Genomic DNA, 19,615 nt, shown 5'->3' with positions numbered 1-19,615 from the left:
CACACGAAGGGCAAGGGAGACGTAATGCAAGGGTGACATAATTACAAAAAGGGCTGGACTACCTTAAAGAACCTAAGCAAACAATAAACATCAAAATAGGTTAAGCATAACACACTGGGTCACACGACCCAGGACCATGACACCCCCCCCCCCACCAAGGGCTGGCTCCAGACAGCCCAAACCAAAAGAAACAGACCACCGAGCCCGGGCGGGCGGCGGGGGACCAGGACGGAGGGACCAGAACAAGAGAAAAAAAAAAAGCCAACAGAAAACACTGGAGCACGTGACAACAGGCCAGACATAGTTCAGGGGGTCGGCCCGGAGGGCGGCAACACACCAGCCCACAGTTTACGAGTTCAGCGGCCGACCCGGGGGTTGGCAACCCAACAGGCCACGCCATCCCCCATCAGGAGGCCGTCCATGTGAGAGGCAGTGGTGGTGCGGTTCGGGAGGCCGACCCGGAGCCCGCGGGCACAAGAGTTCGAGGGTCATACGGTCGGGGGGCCGACCAGGTGGGCGCCACAGGTGACAGAGCTGGTCAGGAGGCCAGCCGTGTGGGTGGCAACGGCGGCGGCGAAGGGGACGGCGGAGCAGCTCAGGGGGCCGACCGCGCGGAAGGCAGCGGTGGCTCTCCAGTGTCAGGCGCACTGGCCGAGGCCCGGTGGGCACAGGACCAGTCAAGGCAGGACCAGACGACGGCGAAGCAGGAGCTGACGCAGAGGTTGGACCAGGCGACGGCGAAGCAGGAGCTGAAGCTGGACCAGGCGAAGCAGGAGCAGAAGCCAGATCAGGCGAAGCAGAAGCAGAAGATGGCTGGATGGGCGGCTCGGGCCCCCCAGCAGACATGGCATGGTGCTGGACGGGCTCCTCGGGCCCTCCATCTGACGAGGCACGAGGCCGGTGCGGTTCTCCTGAACCCGCAGCTGACAAGGAAGGTTGCTGGACGGGCTCCTCGGGCCCTCCAGCTGACGTGGCTTGAGGCCGGATGGGCTCCTCGGGCCCCCCAGCAGACGTGGCATGGCGCTGGACGGGCTCCTCGGGCCCTCCAGCCGACGTGGCTTGAGGCCGGATGGGCTCCTCGGGCCCCCCAGCTGACGTGGCATGGTGCTGGACGGGCTCCTCGGGCCCTCCAGCCGACGTGGCTTGAGGCCGGATGGGCTCCTCGGGCCCTCCAGCTGACGTGGCTTGAGGCCGGATGGGCTCCTCGGGCCCTCCAGCCGGAAGAGCCGGCTGAAGCAGAAAGCAGTCTGAGGCGGAGAGAAAGCTCACGCCATTCCTAGCAGGCTGCTTCCCAGCCTGTACAGCTGACGTGGAAGGAAGCTGAACGGGCTCCTCGGGCCCTCCAGCTGACACGGCGTGAGGCCGAATGGGCTCCTCGGGCCCCCCAGCAGACGTGGCATGGTGCTGGACGGGCTCCTCGGGCCCTCCAGCCGACGTGGCTTGAGGCCGGATGGGCTCCTCGGGCCCTCCAGCTGACGTGGCTTGAGGCCGGATGGGCTCCTCGGGCCCTCCAGCCGGAAGAGACGGCTGAAGCAGAAGGCAGTCTGAGGCGGAGAGAAAGCTCACGCCATTCCTAGCAGGCTGCTTCTCAGCCTGTACAGCAGACGTGGAAGGAAGCTGAACGGGCTCCTCGGGCCCTCCAGCTGGCGAGGCACGAAGCAGTGGGGGTGCTGCGAGGTGCCGAGGTGGCACACCCAGGCATCCAGCCACAGGTGCAGGTCGGGCTGCGAACTGGGCAGGGAGCTGAGCCGCTGACTGGGCAGGGAGCTGAGCCGCTAACTGGGCAGGGAGCTGAGCCGCTAACCGGGCAGGGAGCTGAAGTGGACATGGAGGTGTTTGTGTCAGGGCCTGCACAAGTGGCTGAGCAAACATCAGAGCGGGATGCCGACCTGGAAGCTGAGCAGGTAGCCGGGCTGAAGCCTGTGGCGAAACAGACCGCTGGGACATAACTCCACGCTCTGAGAGGGCAGGTGAAGAACTGTCCTTAGCACCCGCAATCTTCAAACAGGGGTCAAGAAAGTGAACGCTTTTAATGTTCACAGTACCGGCGTTAGACTCTGAGAACACGATGTCTCCTGAGTCAACAGTCTTAGAATCTTTAAACTCAGAGTTCATTGTCTCCGGCTTGATGTGAGAAAACTTGGTCACATGGACGACATTCACATGGCTGCTAGTGGAAATATTGCCTAGGGGTACGTTTCCAGTGTCAAGATCAGTAACACATACAATGTTATTCGTCATGTCACAGAAAACCAAAGTAGACTGCACTTCAATCTCAGCTTTGGGAACATTAGCTTCATGGGGTGTGGCTGAGGGAGCAACACCTGAAACAGAACCTTGTCCTTTTAAGCCATTAACGTGGCTTCTGCTGCCCTTGGCTGCCCTCGCTGTGGAGCTAAACACAGTTTCTTCTGACTCATAACATGACTTCGACAGAGTGTCGCTCAGGGAAAAAGTCAGGTCAGCTAACACAGTTTGCTCATCTCCCACAGCATCCAGAACACAGTCCAGGTTATCCATAGACCCTCTAGCATGAGTCATGACTGTCTCAGGCCGAGCATGTTCAGACACACAATACACCTTCTTGGCTAACGTGCCCATGTACTCACTGTTTATCAGTTCGCCACCTGGTCTCAGGTCCTGGACTGAATTATTCCTGGCAGAGGTGGAAACAGGTGCCCTGCCCTCACGGAATGGAGGAGGGTTAATTACTGGGTCTAAGTTCCCATGCCTAGAATTCACAGTGGCGTCCTCACCAACTGGAGTGGGTTCATGGTCACAATTCTCAGACGCATTCAACTGGGAGTCAAAAGGCTCAGTTATATAAGCCACACAGGAAACAGTCTCTGGTTTCTCTAAATCATTAACATGGTATCGAATTTCCTTATCTGCTCCCTCAGAACAGGTAGACACAGCCCTGCCATCCTCGCTACATGACACTGGCAGGGTTTCTGTTGGCGCTTGTACGGCCACATGAAGAGCTTCTACATCAAAATTCCTGGAAACCCCACTTAATGGTTCACGCTCAGTGTTGCTCACATTTCCAGCAACAAGAATGCCCCCAGACTCATCATCAGTGATTGAGTGGTGGTTAACACAGGTCACACATGGAAACGCTAAACATTCATGTTGAGACACTCTACAACCCTTGGGGGGCCTCTCTAGCTGTTTAATTTCAGTCTTGCTGCTCGTAGTGTTACTATCAGCTGGTCCATTTACAGTCTCTTTAGTCTTGGCCGGTAAAACAGATATTTGCACGGACTCTGGCTCTTTGATACGATCGCCTCTCTTATGGCTGAGCCCGCAAGGCAGCAGTTCAGTAGTGGGCATAATCTCGCCCATGGAAAAGACACGTGGAGCAAAAGCACAGTCACTCACCTCCATGTTGGAAGGGGCACGAGATGAAACGAGACCCTCCCCAACCTCCAGCTGCCGAGCGGCGCCACGGTGACGTCGCCGTCGCCTCTTCCCTGAAGGCGAAGCGGTGACGGAAGCTCCGGTTGCAGGGGAAGTGAAAGGGGGCAGGCCCTGGCAGCTCCACGGGCCCCCAAGAGCCAGGCGCGTTCCCCGAAAGACTTGCTCATAGTCGGGGGTCAGCCACGGCTTCCACCGGAGCATCTCCTCCAGCTCCGCGAGAACCACCTGCTCCCGTTCAGCAACGTCCTGGGCAGTGATTTGTGGGGACATCTCCTCAGAGCCGAAAATCACTGCTGACGCGGACTCGGAGGCGACTTCGGCCAGCGGTTCCAGCCCAGGCGACTGCTCTGACGACACCCCGGACTCTGGCTGCGCTGATGTGCGGCGGCGACGAGGGCGCCGCTTCCTCCTAGCAGCGGCTGTTGACACAACATTGATAGCCGTGACGGCTGGCTCCTCGTCCTCCGACCACATCCGTGCCAGAAAGGAGGCTGGAGAAGCGAAGTCCGAACGAAACGGCGAGGGTGAGCGGCTCGTGTACGAAGGAATGGATGGTAGCGACCCCAGGTTGCGCCCGAGTCTCAGTGAGCCAACCTTAATCACCCCAGAGCCGCAAGATGGTGGAGGCGGTGATGGGGAAGTTGCGTGACAGCGGAACGGTGGTGACGCAGCCCGTGCGCTGGGCGCCTGCTCCTGAGGATGGGGTTGGAGGATGGTGCGGAGGTAATCAGAAATCAGGGGGGGTAGCGCCTCCCATAGCCAGGGGAACACGGTTACGCTCACCCGCAATGGGTGAAGCAACTCCTCCGTATCCTCCTCCCCGGAACGCTGCATCCACTGACAGCATAGCGCTTCCACTGCCTGAACGACCTCCCTTCTCTGTGTCGCTGGGTCCATACTGGTCACGTCGTACTGTCACGGGCCACCGGGGCAGACCGTGTGGAGTGAGTGGAGGACCCAAGAGCAAACAGAGGTGAGGACACAAAAACCGGACTTAACAGAAGGCGAGCCTTTATTTAGGGCCGAAAACTTAAGGAACAAGGCAGCAAAGCAACTGAGGGAAAACCTGAACATAGACTGGGAAAACTATGGCTAAACAAAGTACAAACTAGGACTAGTTAAGGCTGGGAAACTATGACAAGGGGTAGGGGAGATAACACAGACGACGCGACACAGACTGTAAGAAACACAGAGACTAAATACACATGAGGAAACATGAGACATGAACCGGGGAGACGTAGTACAGGGGGAGGTGACATAACTGACAGCATGAACTTGACAGTACAAGACACACAGACATAAACACACGAAGGGCAAGGGAGACGTAATGCAAGGCTGACATAATTACAAAAAGGGCTGGACTACCTTAAAGAACCTAAGCAAACAATAAACATCAAAATAGGTTAAGCATAACACACTGGGTCACACGACCCAGGACCATGACACTACCGGCCTGTGATACCGGTAGAAGCCGGCATCAAAGGCCCAGGTGTAATGTGGATTGCATCAACAAGCAGCAGAGGCCCTGGTTGGGTGAAGATGGCCTCACAGGATGCACTGTCCCTGGTGTAATGTGGATGGTAGAAGCCGTCATCACAAGCCCTGGTGTAATGTGTATGGCCTCAGCCCACAGCAAAGGCCCTGGTGTGGTGAAGATGGCCTCACTGTCCCTGGTGAAATGTGGATGGTATAAGCCGGCATCACAGGCCCTTGTGTAATTTGGATGTCCTCGGCCAACACCACTGTTGGATGGACCTGGTGAAATGTGGATGGTATCAACAAGTAGCACAGGCCCTGGTGTAATGTGGATTGCCTCATCCATCACCACAGGCCCTGGTGTGTTGATGATGGCCTCAATGGAAGCACAGGCCCTGGTGTAATGTGGATGGGCTTATCCAGCACCACAGGCCCTGGTGTGTTAATGATGGCTCCAATGGAAGCACTGGCAGTGGTGTAATGTGGATGGCCTCATCCAACAACACTGGCCCTGGTGAAATGTGGATGGTTTTGGACAGCACCACTTACGCTGGTATAATGTGGATGGCATCAACGACTAACACAGGCCCTGTGAAATGTAGTTGGCCTCAGCCAGTAGCACAGGCCCTGTTGTTATGTGGATGGCATGAGCCAGCAACGCAGGCCCTGTTGCAATGTGGATGGCATAATCCAGTAGCACAGGCCTTTTTATATTGTCGATGGGATCAGCCACCAACACAGGCCCTGGTGAAATGTAAATGTCCTCACCCAGTAGGACAGGCCCTGGTGTAATGTGGATGACCTCAGCGAACAGCAAAGAACCTTGTGTGGTGAAGATCGCCTGACAGGAAGCACCACTGGCCCTGGTGTAATGTGGATGGCCTCAGCCAATAGTACAGAAACCTTGTATATTGTGGATTGCATCAGAAGCAACACAAGCCCTGGTGTGGTGATGATGGCCTCACAGGAAGCACTGGCAGTGGTGTAATGTGGATGGCGTAAGCCAACAACACTGGCACTGGTGAAATGTGGATGGTATTGGCCAGAACCAAAGGCCCAGGTGTAATGTGAATGTCCTCAGTCAAAAGCACAGACCCTGGTGTGGTGATGATGGCCTCACAGGAAGCACTGTCCCTGGGGTAAAGTGTATGGCCTAAGCCAACAACAGTGGCCCTGGTGAAATGTGGATGGCATCAGCCAACACCACTGGCCCTGGTGTAATGTGGATGGCATCAGCCAGTATCACAGTCCCTTTGTTTTTTGTGGATGTCATCAGCCAGCAACACAAGCCCTTGGGAAATGTGGATGGTATTGGCCAGCACCAAAGGCTCTGGTGTGATGTGGATGGCCTCAGCCAACAGTACAGGCCCTGGTGGGGTGAAGATGCCCTCACAGGAAGCACTGTCCCTGATGTAAAGTTTATGGCCTCAGCCAACAACAGTGGCCCTGGTGAAATATCGATGGTATTGGCCAGCACCACAGGTCCTGGTGTAATGTGAATGTCTTCAGCCAGTAGCAGAGGCCCTTGTGAATTGTGGAACGCATCAGCCAGCAACACAAGCCCTGGTGAAATGTGGATGGTAGCAATGAGTATCACAGGCCCTGATGTGGTGATGATGGCAACACAGGAAGCACTGGCAGTGGTGTAAGCTGGATGGCATCAGCCAACAACACTGGCCCTGTTGAAATGTGGATGGTATTGGCCAGCACGACAGGCCCTGGTGTAATGTGAATGGAATCAACGAGTAGCACAGGCACTGCTGTAATGTGGATGGCCTCATCCAACGACACTGGCCCTGGTGAAATGTGGATGGCATCAGCCAGTAGCACAGGCCTTTGTATATTGTCGATGGGATCAGGCACCAATACAGGCCCTGGTGATATGTAGTTGGCCTCAGCCATGACCACACCCTGGTGTAATGTAAATGTCCTAAGCCAGTAGCAAAGGCCCTGGTGTAATGTGAATGACCTTAGCCAACACCACTGGCCCTGGTGAAATGTGCATGATATCGGTCAGCACCACAGGCCCAGGCGTAATGTGGATGGCATCAACGAGCAGCAGAGGCCCTGGTGGGGTGAAGATGGCCTCAAAGCAAGCACTGTCCCTGGTGTAATGTGGATGATAGAAGTCGGCATCACAGGCCCTGATGTAATGCAGATGGCCTCAGCCAAAAGCACAGTCCCTGGTTTGGTTAAGATGGCCTCACAGGAAGCACTGTCTCTGGTGTAATGTGAATGGCCTTAGCCAACACCACTGGCCCTGGGAAATGTGCATGATATCGGTCAGCACCACAGGCCCAGGTGTAATGTGTATGGCCTCATCCAACAACACTGGCCGTGGTGAAATGTGGATGGTTTTGGACAGCACCACTTGCGCTGGTATAATGTGGATGGCATCAACGACTAGCACAGGCCCTGGTGAAATGTAGTTGGCCTCAGACAGTAGCACAGGCCCTGTTGTTATGTGGATGTCATGAGCCAGCAATGCAGGCCCTTGTGAAATGTGGATGGCCTCATCTAACAACACTGTCCCTGGTGAAATATGGATGTTATTGGTCAGCACCACTGGCCCTGGTGTAATGTTAATGGCCTTAGCCAACACCACTGCCCCTGGTGTAATGTGGATGGCATCAGCCAGTATCACATGCCCTTGTGTATTGTGGATGTCGTCAGCCAGCAACACAAGCACTGGTGAAATGTAGTTGGCCTCACCCAGTAGCACAGTCACTGGTGTAATGTGGATGGCATGACCAAGCAACGCAAGCCCTGGTGAAATGCGGATGGCCTCAGCCACCAACAAAGGCCCTGTTTTTTTGAAGATGGCCTCACAGGGAGCACTGGCCCTGGTTTAATGTGGATGGCATCACCCAGTAGCACAGGCCTTTGTATATTGTCGATGGGATCAGGCACCAATACAGGCCCTGGTGATATGTAGTTGGCCTCAGCCATGACCACACCCTGGTGTAATGTAAATGTCCTAAGCCAGTAGCAAAGGCCCTGGTGTAATGTGAATGACCTTAGCCAACACCACTGGCCCTGGTGAAATGTGCATGATATCGGTCAGCACCACAGGCCCAGGCGTAATGTGGATGGCCTGACCAAGCAACGCAGGCCCTGGTGAAATGAGGATGGCCTCAGCCAGCAACAAAGGCCCTGGTGTTGTGAAGATGGCCTCACAGGGAGCACTGGCCCTGGTGTAATGTGAATGGCCTTAGCCAACACCACTGGCCCTGGGAAATGTGCATGATATGGGTCAGCACCACAGGCCCAGGTGTAATGTGGATGGCCTCATCCAACAACACTGGCCGTGGTGTAATGTGGATGGCATCAGCCAGTATCACATGCCCTTGTGTATTGTGGATGTCGTCAGCCAGCAACACAAGCACTGGTGAAATGTAGTTGGCCTCACCCAGTAGCACAGTCCCTGGTGTAATGTGGATGGCATGACCAAAAAACGCAGGCCCTGGTGAAATGAGGATGGCCTCAGCCAGCAACAAAGGCCCTGGTTTTGTGAAGATGGCCTCACAGGGAGCACTGGCCCTGGTTTAATGTGGATGGGATCAGGCACATATACAGGCCCTGGTGATATGTAGTTGGCCTCAGCCATGACCACACCCTGGTGTAATGTAAATGTCCTAAGCCAGTAGCAAAGGCCCTGGTGTAATGTGAATGACCTTAGCCAACACCACTGGCCCTGGTGAAATGTGCATGATATCGGTCAGCACCACAGTTCCAGGCGTAATGTGGATGGCATCAACGAGCAGCAGAGGCCCTGGTGGGGTGAAGATGGCCTCAAAGGAAGCACTGTCCCTGGTGTAATGTGGATGGTGGAAGTCGGCATCACAGGCCCTGATGTAATGCGGATGGCCTCAGCCAAAAGCACAGTCCCTGGTTTGGTTAAGATGGCCTCACAGGAAGCACTGTCTCTGGTGTAATGTGAATGGCCGTAGCCAACACCACTGGCCCTGGGAAATGTGCATGATATCGGTCAGCACCACAGGCCCAGTGGTGTAATGTGGATGGCCTAATCCAACAACACTGGCCGTGGTGAAATATGGATTGTTTTGGACAGCACCACTTGCGCTGGTATAATGTGGATGGCATCAACGACTAGCACAGGCCCTGGTGAAATGTAGTTGGCCTCAGACAGTAGCACAGGCCCTGTTGTTATGTGGATGGCATGAGCCAGCAATGCAGGCCCTTGTGAAATGTGGATGGCCTCATCTAACAACACTGTCCCTGGTGAAATATGGATGGTATTGGTCAGCACCACTGGCCCTGGTGTAATGTGAATGGCCTTAGCCAACACCACTGCCCCTGGTGTAATGTGGATAGCATCAGCCAGTATCACATGCCCTTGTGTATTGTGGATGGCATGACCCAGCAACACAAGCACTGGTGAAATGTAGTTGGCCTCACCCAGTAGCACAGTCCCTGGTGTAATGTGGATGGCATGACAAAGACACGCAGGCCCTGGTGAAATGAGGATGGCCTCAGCCACCAACAAAGGCCCTGTTTTTTTGAAGATGGCCTCACAGGGAGCACTGGCCCTGGTTTAATGTGGATGGCATCACCCAGTAGCACAGGCCTTTGTATATTGTCGATGGGATCAGGCACCAATACAGGCCCTGGTGATATGTAGTTGGCCTCAGCCATGACCACACCCTGGTGTAATGTAAATGTCCTAAGCCAGTAGCAAAGGCCCTGGTGTAATGTGAATGACCTTAGCCAACACCACTGGCCCTGGTGAAATGTGCATGATATCGGTCAGCACCACAGGCCCAGGCGTAATGTGGATGGTCTGACCAAGCAACGCAGGCCCAGGTGAAATGAGGATGGCCTCAGCCAGCAACAAAGGCCCTGGTGTTGTGAAGATGGCCTCACAGGGAGCACTGGCCCTGGTGTAATGTGAATGGCCTTAGCCAACACCACTGGCCCTGGGAAATGTGCATGATATGGGTCAGCACCACAGGCCCAGGTGTAATGTGGATGGCCTCATCCAACAACACTGGCCGTGGTGTAATGTGGATGGCATCAGCCAGTATCACATGCCCTTGTGTATTGTGGATGTCGTCAGCCAGCAACACAAGCACTGGTGAAATGTAGTTGGCCTCACCCAGTAGCACAGTCCCTGGTGTAATGTGGATGGCATGACCAAGCAACGCAGGCCCTGGTGAAATGAGGATGGCCTCAGCCAGCAACAAAGGCCCTGGTTTTGTGAAGATGGCCTCACAGGGAGCACTGGCCCTGGTTTAATGTGGATGGGATCAGGCACATATACAGGCCCTGGTGATATGTAGTTGGCCTCAGCCATGACCACACCCTGGTGTAATGTAAATGTCCTAAGCCAGTAGCAAAGGCCCTGGTGTAATGTGAATGACCTTAGCCAACACCACTGGCCCTGGTGAAATGTGCATGATATCGGTCAGCACCACAGTTCCAGGCGTAATGTGGATGGCATCAACGAGCAGCAGAGGCCCTGGTGGGGTGAAGATGGCCTCAAAGGAAGCACTGTCCCTGGTGTAATGTGGATGGTGGAAGTCGGCATCACAGGCCCTGATGTAATGCGGATGGCCTCAGCCAAAAGCACAGTCCCTGGTTTGGTTAAGATGGCCTCACAGGAAGCACTGTCTCTGGTGTAATGTGAATGGCCTTAGCCAACACCACTGGCCCTGGGAAATGTGCATGATATCGGTCAGCACCACAGGCCCAGTGGTGTAATGTGGATGGCCTAATCCAACAACACTGGCCGTGGTGAAATATGGATGGTTTTGGACAGCACCACTTGCGCTGGTATAATGTGGATGGCATCAACGACTAGCACAGGCCCTGGTGAAATGTAGTTGGCCTCAGACAGTAGCACAGGCCCTGTTGTTATGTGGATGGCATGAGCCAGCAATGCAGGCCCTTGTGAAATGTGGATGGCCTCATCTAACAACACTGTCCCTGGTGAAATATGGATGGTATTGGTCAGCACCACTGGCCCTGGTGTAATGTGAATGGCCTTAGCCAACACCACTGCCCCTGGTGTAATGTGGATAGCATCAGCCAGTATCACATGCCCTTGTGTATTGTGGATGGCATGACCCAGCAACACAAGCACTGGTGAAATGTAGTTGGCCTCACCCAGTAGCACAGTCCCTGGTGTAATGTGGATGGCATGACAAAGACACGCAGGCCCTGGTGAAATGAGGATGGCCTCAGCCAGCAAAAAAGGCCCTGGTGTGGTGAAGATGGCCTCACAGGGAGCACTGGCCCTGGTTTAATGTGGATGGCATCAGGCAGTAGCACAGGCCTTTGTATATTGTGGATGGGATCAGGCACCAATACAGGCCCTGGTGATATGTAGTTGGCCTCAGCCATGACCACACCCTGGTGTAATGTAAATGTCCTAAGCCAGTAGCAAAGGCCCTGGTGTAATGTGAATGACCTTAGCCAACACCACTGGCCCTGGTGAAATGTGCATGGTATCGGTCAGCACCACAGGCCCAGGCATAATGTGGATTGCCTCATCCAGCACCACAGGCCCTGGTGTGTTGATGATGGCCTCAAAGCAAGCACTGTCCCTGGTGTAATGTGGATGGTAGAAGTCGGCATCACAGGCCCTGATGTAATGCGGATGGCCTCAGCCAAAAGCACAGTCCCTGGTTTGGTTAAGATGGCCTCACAGGAAGCACTGTCTCTGGTGTAATGTGAATGGCCTTAGCCAACACCACTGGCCCTGGGAAATGTGCATGATATGGGTCAGCACCACAGGCCCAGGTGTAATGTGGATGGCATGACCAAGCAACACAGGCCCTGGTGAAATGAGGATGGCCTCAGTCAGCAACAAAGGCCGTGGTGTTTGGCAAGATGGCCTCACAAGGAGCACTGGCCCTGTGTTAATGTGGATGGCATAAGGCAGTAGCACAGGCCTTTGTATATTGTCGATGGGAACAGGCACCAATACAGGCCCTGGTGATATGTAGTTGGCCTCAGCCATGACCACACCCTGGTGTAATGTAAATGTCCTAAGCCAGTAGAAAAGGCCCTGGTGTAATGTGAATGACCTTAGCCAACACCACTGGCCCTGGTGAAATGTGCATGATATCGGTCAGCACCAAAGGCCCAGTGGTGTAATGTGGATGGCCTCATCCAACAACACTGGCCGTGGTGAAATATGGATGGTTTTGGACAGCACCACTTGCGCTGGTATAATGTGGATGGCATCAACGACTAGCACAGGCCCTGGTGAAATGTAGTTGGCCTCAGCCAGTAGCACAGGCCCTGTTGTTATGTGGATGGCATGAGCCAGCAATGCAGGCCCTTGTGAAATGTGGATGGCCTCATCTAACAACACTGTCCCTGGTGAAATATGGATGGTATTGGTCAGCACCACTGGCCCTGGTGTAATGTGAATGGCCTTAGCCAACACCACTGCCCCTGGTGTAATGTGGATTGCATCAGCCAGTATCACATGCCCTTGTGTATTGTGGATGTCGTCAGCCAGCAACACAAGCACTGGTGAAATGTAGTTGGCCTCACCCAGTAGCACAGTCCCTGATGTAATGTGGATGGCATGACCAAGCAACGCAGGCCCTGGTGAAATGAGGATGGCCTCATCCAACAACACTGGCCGTGGTGAAATGTGGATGGTTTTGGACAGCACCACTTGCGCTGGTATAATGTGGATGGCATCAACGACTAGCACAGGCCCTGGTGAAATGTAGTTGTCCTCAGCCAGTAGCACAGGCCCTGGTTTTGTTAAGATGGCCTCACAGGAAGCACCTTCTCACGTGTAATGTGAATAGACTTAGCCAACACCACTGGCCCTGCGAAATGTGCATGATATCGGTCACCACCACAGGCCCAGGTGTAATGTGGATGGCCTCATCCAACAACACTGGCCGTGGTGAAATGTGGATGGTATTGGTCAGCACCACTGTCTCTGGTGTAATGTGAATGGCCTTAGCCAACACCACTGGCCCTGGGAAATGTGCATGATATCGGTCAGCACCACAGGCCCAGGTGTAATGTGGATGGCATGACCAAGCAACGCAGGCCCTGGTGAAATGAGGATGGCTTCAGCCAGCAACAAAGGCCCTGGTGTTGTGAAGATGGCCTCACAGGGAGCACTGGCCCTGGTTTAATGTGGATGGCATCAGGCAGTAGCACAGGCCTTTGTATATTGTCGATGGCATCAGGCACCAATACAGGCCCTGGTGATATGTAGTTGGCCTAAGCCATGACCACACCCTGGTGTAATGTAAATGTCCTAAGCCAGTAGCAAAGGCCCTGGTGTAATGTGAATGACCTTAGCCAACACCACTGGCCCCACACCCTGGTGTAATGTAAATGTCCTAAGCCAGTAGCAAAGGCCCTGGTGTAATGTGAATGACCTTAGCCAACACCACTGGCCCTTGGAAATGTGCATGATATCGGTCAGCACCACAGGCCCAGGTGTAATGTGGATGGCCTCATCCAACAACACTGGCCGTGGTGAAATGTGGATGGTTTTGGACAGCACCACTTGCACTGGTATAATGTGGATGGCATCAACGACTAGCACAGGCCCTGGTGAAATGTAGTTGGCCTCAGCCAGTAGCACAGGCCCTGTTGTTATGTGGATGGCATGAGCCAGCAATGCAGGCCCTTGTGAAATGTGGATGGCCTCATCTAACAACACTCTCCCTGGTGAAATATGGATGGTATTGGTCAGCACCACTGCCCCTGGTGTAATGTGGATGGCATCAGCCAGTATCACATGCCCTTGTGTATTGTGGATGTCGTCAGCCAGCAACACAAGCACTGGTGAAATGTAGTTGGCCTCACCCAGTAGCACAGTCACTGGTGTAATGTGGATGGCATGACCAAGCAACGCAGGCCCTGGTGAAATGAGGATGGCCTCAGCCAGCAACAAAGGCCCTGGTTTTGTGAAGATGGCCTCACAGGGAGCATTGGACCTGGTTTAATGTGGATGGCATCAGCCAGTAGCACAGGCCTTTGTATATTGTGGATGGGATCAGGCACCAATACAGGCCCTGGTGATATGTAGTTGGCCTCAGCCATGACCACACCCTGGTGTAATGTAAATGTCCTAAGCCAGTAGCAAAGGCCCTGGTGTAATGTGAATGACCTTAGCCAACACCACTGGCCCTGGTGAAATGTGCATGATATCGGCCAGCACCACAGGCCCAGGCGTAATGTGGATGGCATCAACGAGCAGCAGAGGCCCTGGTGCGGTGAAGATGGCCTCAAAGCAAGCACTGTCCCTGGTGTAATGTGGATGGTAGAAGTTGGCATCAAAGGCCCTGATGTAATGCGGATGGCCTCAGCCAAAAGCACAGTCCCTGGTTTGGTTAAGATGGCCTCACAGGAAGCACTGTCTCTGGTGTAATGTGAATGGCCTTAGCCAACACCACTGGCCCTGGGAAATGTGCATGATATCGATCAGCACCACAGGCCCAGGTGTAATGTGGATGGCCTCATCCAACAACACTGGCCGTGGTGAAATGTGGATGGTTTTGGACAGCACCACTTGCGCTGGTATAATGTGGATGGCATCAACGACTAGCACAGGCCTTGGTGAAATGTAGTTGGCCTCAGCCAGTAGCACAGGCCCTGTTGTTATGTGGATGGCATGAGCCAGCAATGCAGGCCCTTGTTTTTTGAAGATGGCCTCACAGGGAGCACTGGCCCTGGTTTAATGTGGATGGCATCAGGCAGTAGCACAGGCCTTTGTATATTGTGGATGGGATCAGGCACCAATACAGGCCCTGGTGATATGTAGTTGGCCTAAGCCATGACCACACCCTGGTGTAATCTAAATGTCCTAAGCCAGTAGCAAAGGCCCTGGTGTAATGTGAATGACCTTAGCCAACACCACTGGCCCCACACCCTGGTGTAATGTAAATGTCCTAAGCCAGTAGCAAAGGCCCTGGTGTAATGTGAATGACCTTAGCCAACACCACTGGCCCTGGTGAAATGTGCATGATATCGGTCAGCACCACAGGCCCAGGTGTAATGTGGATGGCATCAACGAGCAGCAGAGGCCCTGGTGGGGTGAAGATGGCCTCAAAGCAAGCACTGTCCCTGGTGTAATGTGGATGGTAGAAAGGAAGGAAAGGAAGGAAAGGAAGGAAGGAAAGGAAAGGGGGTTTATTGCCAAATGTTGAGCAGGTTTACAACATTAGGAAATTGCTGCGGTGCTTCAGTGCAAACATAGTGTCATAAATTGCGCTTAAATAGACATGAAAAAATAAAAGTAAAAAATAAAAGTAAGAATAAGAATTAAAAGTGCTACGTAGAAAGATATGTGCATGAGATATACATGAGATATATACATGAGATATATACATGAGAATAAGAATTAAGAGTGCTGCGTAGAAAGATATATACATGAGAATAAGAATTAAAAGTGCTGCGTAGAAAGATATATACATGAGTGCAGGTGGTGATCAGTGCCAAACATGGAATGATGCAGTGACACAGCGTAGGGTCATGTGTTAGTGGCGGGAACAGTCATATGGTTATTGTTCATGTGTCCAACAGCAGAGGGGAAGAAGCTGTTCTTATGGCGAGAGGTTCTGGTGCGAATGGACCGGAGCCTCCTGCCTGAGGGGAGCAGGTCAAACAGACTGTGTCCAGGGTGAGAAGGGTCAGCTGAGATACGAGCTGCACGCCGCAATGTCCTGGAGGTGTGCAGGTCCTGCAGAGATGGGAGTCTGCAGCCAATCACCTTCTCAGCAGAGCGCACAACACGCTGCAGTCTCTGTTTGTCCCTGATAGTGGCTCCAGCATACCACACTGTGATGGAGGAGGTGAGGATGGACTCGATGATTGCAGTGTAGAACTGCATCATCGTCCGTGTTGGCAGGTTGAATTTCTTCAGCTGCCTCAGGAAGTACATCCTCTGCTGGGCTTTCTTGATGACGGAGGTGATGGTGGGCTCCCACTTCAGGTCCTGGGTGATGGTGGTACCCAGGAAGCGGAATGAGTCCACAGAGGTGATGGGGGTGTCAGTCAGGATGATGGGGGGGAGTGGGGCTGTGTTCTTCCTGAAGTCCACAATGATCTCCACTGTCTTCTGGGCATTCAGCACCAGGTTGTTGTGGCTGCACCAGGACACCAGACGTTCAACCTCCCTCCTGTAGGCAGACTCATCCCCGTCCGAGATGAGCCCAATAACGGTGGTGTCATCTGCAAACTTGATTAGCTTGACAGACTGGTGGGTGGAGGTGCAGCAGTTGGTGTACAGGGAGAAGAGCAGAGGAGAAAGAACACAGCCCTGAGGGAAGCCGGTGCTGATGGTCCGGGAGTCCGAGACATTCTTTCCCAGCCTCACATGCTGCTTCCTGTCCGTCAGGAAGTCAGTGATCCACCGGCAGGTGGGATCAGGCACATTCATCTGGGAAAGCTTGCCTCGGAGATGGTCTGGAAGGATGGTGTTGAAGGCAGAGCTGAAGTCCACAAACAGGATCCTGGCGTAGGTTCCTGGGGAGTCCAGATGCTGCAGGATGAAGTGTAGGGCCATGTTGATGGCGTCGTCTACAGACCTGTTGGCTCTATATGCAAACTGCAGGGGGTCCAGGAGGGGGGCCGTGAGGGTCTTGAGATGGGAGAGAACTAGGCGCTCAAATGACTTCATGACCACAGATGTCAGAGCCACGGGTCTGTAGTCATTTAGTCCAGTGATCCTAGGTTTCTTGGGGACAGGGATTATGGTAGAGGACTTGAAGCAGGCAGGCACATGACATGCCTGCAGTGAGGAGTTGAAAATGCCAGAAAACACTGGGGCCAGCTCGTTTGCACAGTGTCTGAGGGTGGCAGGAGACACACCGTCTGGGCCGGGAGCTTTCCGAGCATTCAGATTCTTAAACTGCTTCCTCACATCTGCTTCATGAATATGAAGAGTTGTGGTGGGAGGAGGTGGTGTGAAATCCTCTTTTGTGTGGGGTGAGGAGGGGGGTGTTGTAGGTGAACAGTTTGAAGGTGGTGATGGCTCTATGGAGGGGGGAGAGGTGGGGGGATGAGTGTCCAAAGTGTCTCTATTGTTGGGGCCGTTGGAGGTGTGAAGGCTGCCTGATGGCTCGTCAAAACGGCAGTAAAAGTCGTTGAGGGTGTTGGCCAAGAGCAAGTCGTCAGTGGAGTGGGGGGTTTTAGGCTTGTAGTTTGTGATATTCCTAAAACCTTTCCACACAGAGGCCGAGTCATTCTCTGAGATCTGCTACTGCATCTTCTCAGAGTGCTGATGTTTAGCAATGTCCACTTCTCTAGTGGCATCAAAGGCCCTGATGTAATGCGGATGGCCTCAGCCAAAAGCACAGTCCCTGGTTTGGTTAAGATGGCCTCACAGGAAGCACTGTCTCTGGTGTAATGTGAATGGCCTTAGCCAACACCACTGGCCCTGGGAAATGTGCATGATATCGGTCAGCACCACAGGCCCAGTGTTGTAATGTGGATGGCCTCATCCAACAACACTGGCCGTGGTGAAATATGGATGGTTTTGGACAGCACCACTTGCGCTGGTATAATGTGGATGGCATCAACGACTAGCACAGGCCCTGGTGAAATGTAGTTGGCCTCAGCCAGTAGCACAGGCCCTTTTGTTATGTGGATGGCATGAGCCAGCAATGCAGGCCCTTGTGAAATGTGGATGGCCTCATCTAACAACACTGTCCCTGGTGAAATATGGATGGTATTGGTCAGCACCACTGGCCCTGGTGTAATGTGAATGGCCTTAGCCAACACCACTGCCCCTGGTGTAATGTGGATGGCATCAGCCAGTATCACATGCCCTTGTGTAGTGTGGATGTCGTCAGCCAGCAACACAAGCACTGGTGAAATGTAGTTGGCCTCACCCAGTAGCAGAGTCCCGGGTGTAATGTGGATGGCATGACCAAGCAACGCAGGCCCTGGTGAAATGAGGATGGCCTCAGCCAGCAACAAAGGCCCTGGTGTGGTGAAGATGGCCTCACAGGGAGCACTGGCACTGGTTTAATGTGGATGGCATCAGCCAGTAGCACAGGCCTTTGTATATTGTGGATGGGATCAGGCACCAATACAGGCCCTGGTGATATGTAGTTGGCCTCAGCCATGACCACACCCTGGTGTAATGTAAATGTCCTAAGCCAGTAGCAAAGGCCCTGGTGTACTGTGAATGACCTTAGCCAACACCACTGGCCCTGGTGAAATGTGCATGATATCGGTCAGCACCACAGGCCCAGGCGTAATGTGGATGGCATCAACGAGCAGCAGAGGCCCTGGTGGGGTGAAGATGGCCTCAAAGCAAGCACTGTCCCTGGTGTAATGTGGATGGTAGAAGTCGGCATGACAGGCCCTGATGTAATGCGGATGGCCTCAGCCAAAAGCACAGTCCCTGGTTTGGTTAAGATGGCCTCACAGGAAGCACTGTCTCTGGTGTAATGTGAATGGCCTTAGCCAACACCACTGGCCCTGGGAAATGTGCATGATATCGGTCAGCACCACAGGCCCAGGTGTAATGTGGATGGCCTCATCCAACAACACTGGCCGTGGTGAAATGTGGATGGTTTTGGACAGCACCACTTGCGCTGGTATAATGTGGATGGCATCAACGACTAGCACAAGCCCTGGTGAAATGTAGTTGGCCTCAGCCTGTAGCACAGGCCCTGATGTTATGTGGATGGCATGAGCCAGCAATGCAGGCCCTTGTGAAATGTGGATGGCCTCATCTAATAACACTGTCCCTGGTGAAATATGGATGGTATTGGTCAGCACCACTGGCCCTGGTGTAATGTGAATGGCCTTAGCCAACACCACTGCCCCTGGTGTAATGTGGATGGCATTAGCCAGTATCACATGCCCTTGTGTATTGTGGATGTCGTCAGCCAGCAACACAAGCACTGGTGAAATGTAGTTGGCCTCACCCAGTAGCACAGTCCCTGGTGTAATGTGGATGGCATGACCAAGCAACGCAGGCCCTGGTGAAATGAGGATGGCCTCAGCCAGCAACAAAGGCCCTGGTGTTGTGAAGATAGCCTCACAAGGAGCACTGGCCCTGGTTTAATGTGGATGGCATCAACGAGCAGCAGAGGCCCTGGTGGGGTGAAGATGGCCTCAAAGCAAGCACTGTCCCTGGTGTAATGTGGATGGTAGAAGTCGGCATCAAAGGCCCTGATGTAATGTGGATGGCCTCAGCCAAAAGCACAGTCCCTGGTTTGGTTAAGATGGCCTCACAGGAAGCACAGTCTCTGGTGTAATGTGAATGGCCTTAGCCAACACCACTGGCCCTGGGAAATGTGCATGATATCGGTCAGCACCACAGGCCCAGGTGTAATGTGGATGGCATGACCAAGCAACGCAGGCCCTGGTGAAATGAGGATGGCCTCAGTCAGCAACAAAGGCCCTGGTGTTGTAAAGATGGCCTCACAGGGAGCACTGGCCCTGGTTTAATGTGGATGGCATCAGGCAGTAGCACAGGCCTTTGTATATTGTGGATGGGATCGGGCACCAATACAGGCCCTGGTGATATGTAGTCGGCCTCAGCCATGACCACACCCTGGTGTAATGTAAATGTCCTAAGCCAGTAGCAAAGGCCCTGGTGTAATGTGAATGACCTTAGCCAACACCACTGGCCCTGGTGAAATGTGCATGATATCGGTCAGCACCACAGGCCCAGGCGTAATGTGGATGGCATCAACGAGCAGCAGAGGCCCTGGTGGGGTGAAGATGGCCTCAAAGCAAGCACTGTCCCTGGTGTAAT

This window comes from Copadichromis virginalis, linkage group LG19, assembly GCF_057382275.1.
Source record: "Copadichromis virginalis isolate Kocher_CV1m ecotype Utaka linkage group LG19, C_Virginalis_male_GT1.1, whole genome shotgun sequence".
Taxonomy (NCBI): Eukaryota; Metazoa; Chordata; class Actinopteri; order Cichliformes; family Cichlidae; genus Copadichromis; species Copadichromis virginalis.
Note: the sequence above shows the minus strand (reverse complement) of the source record.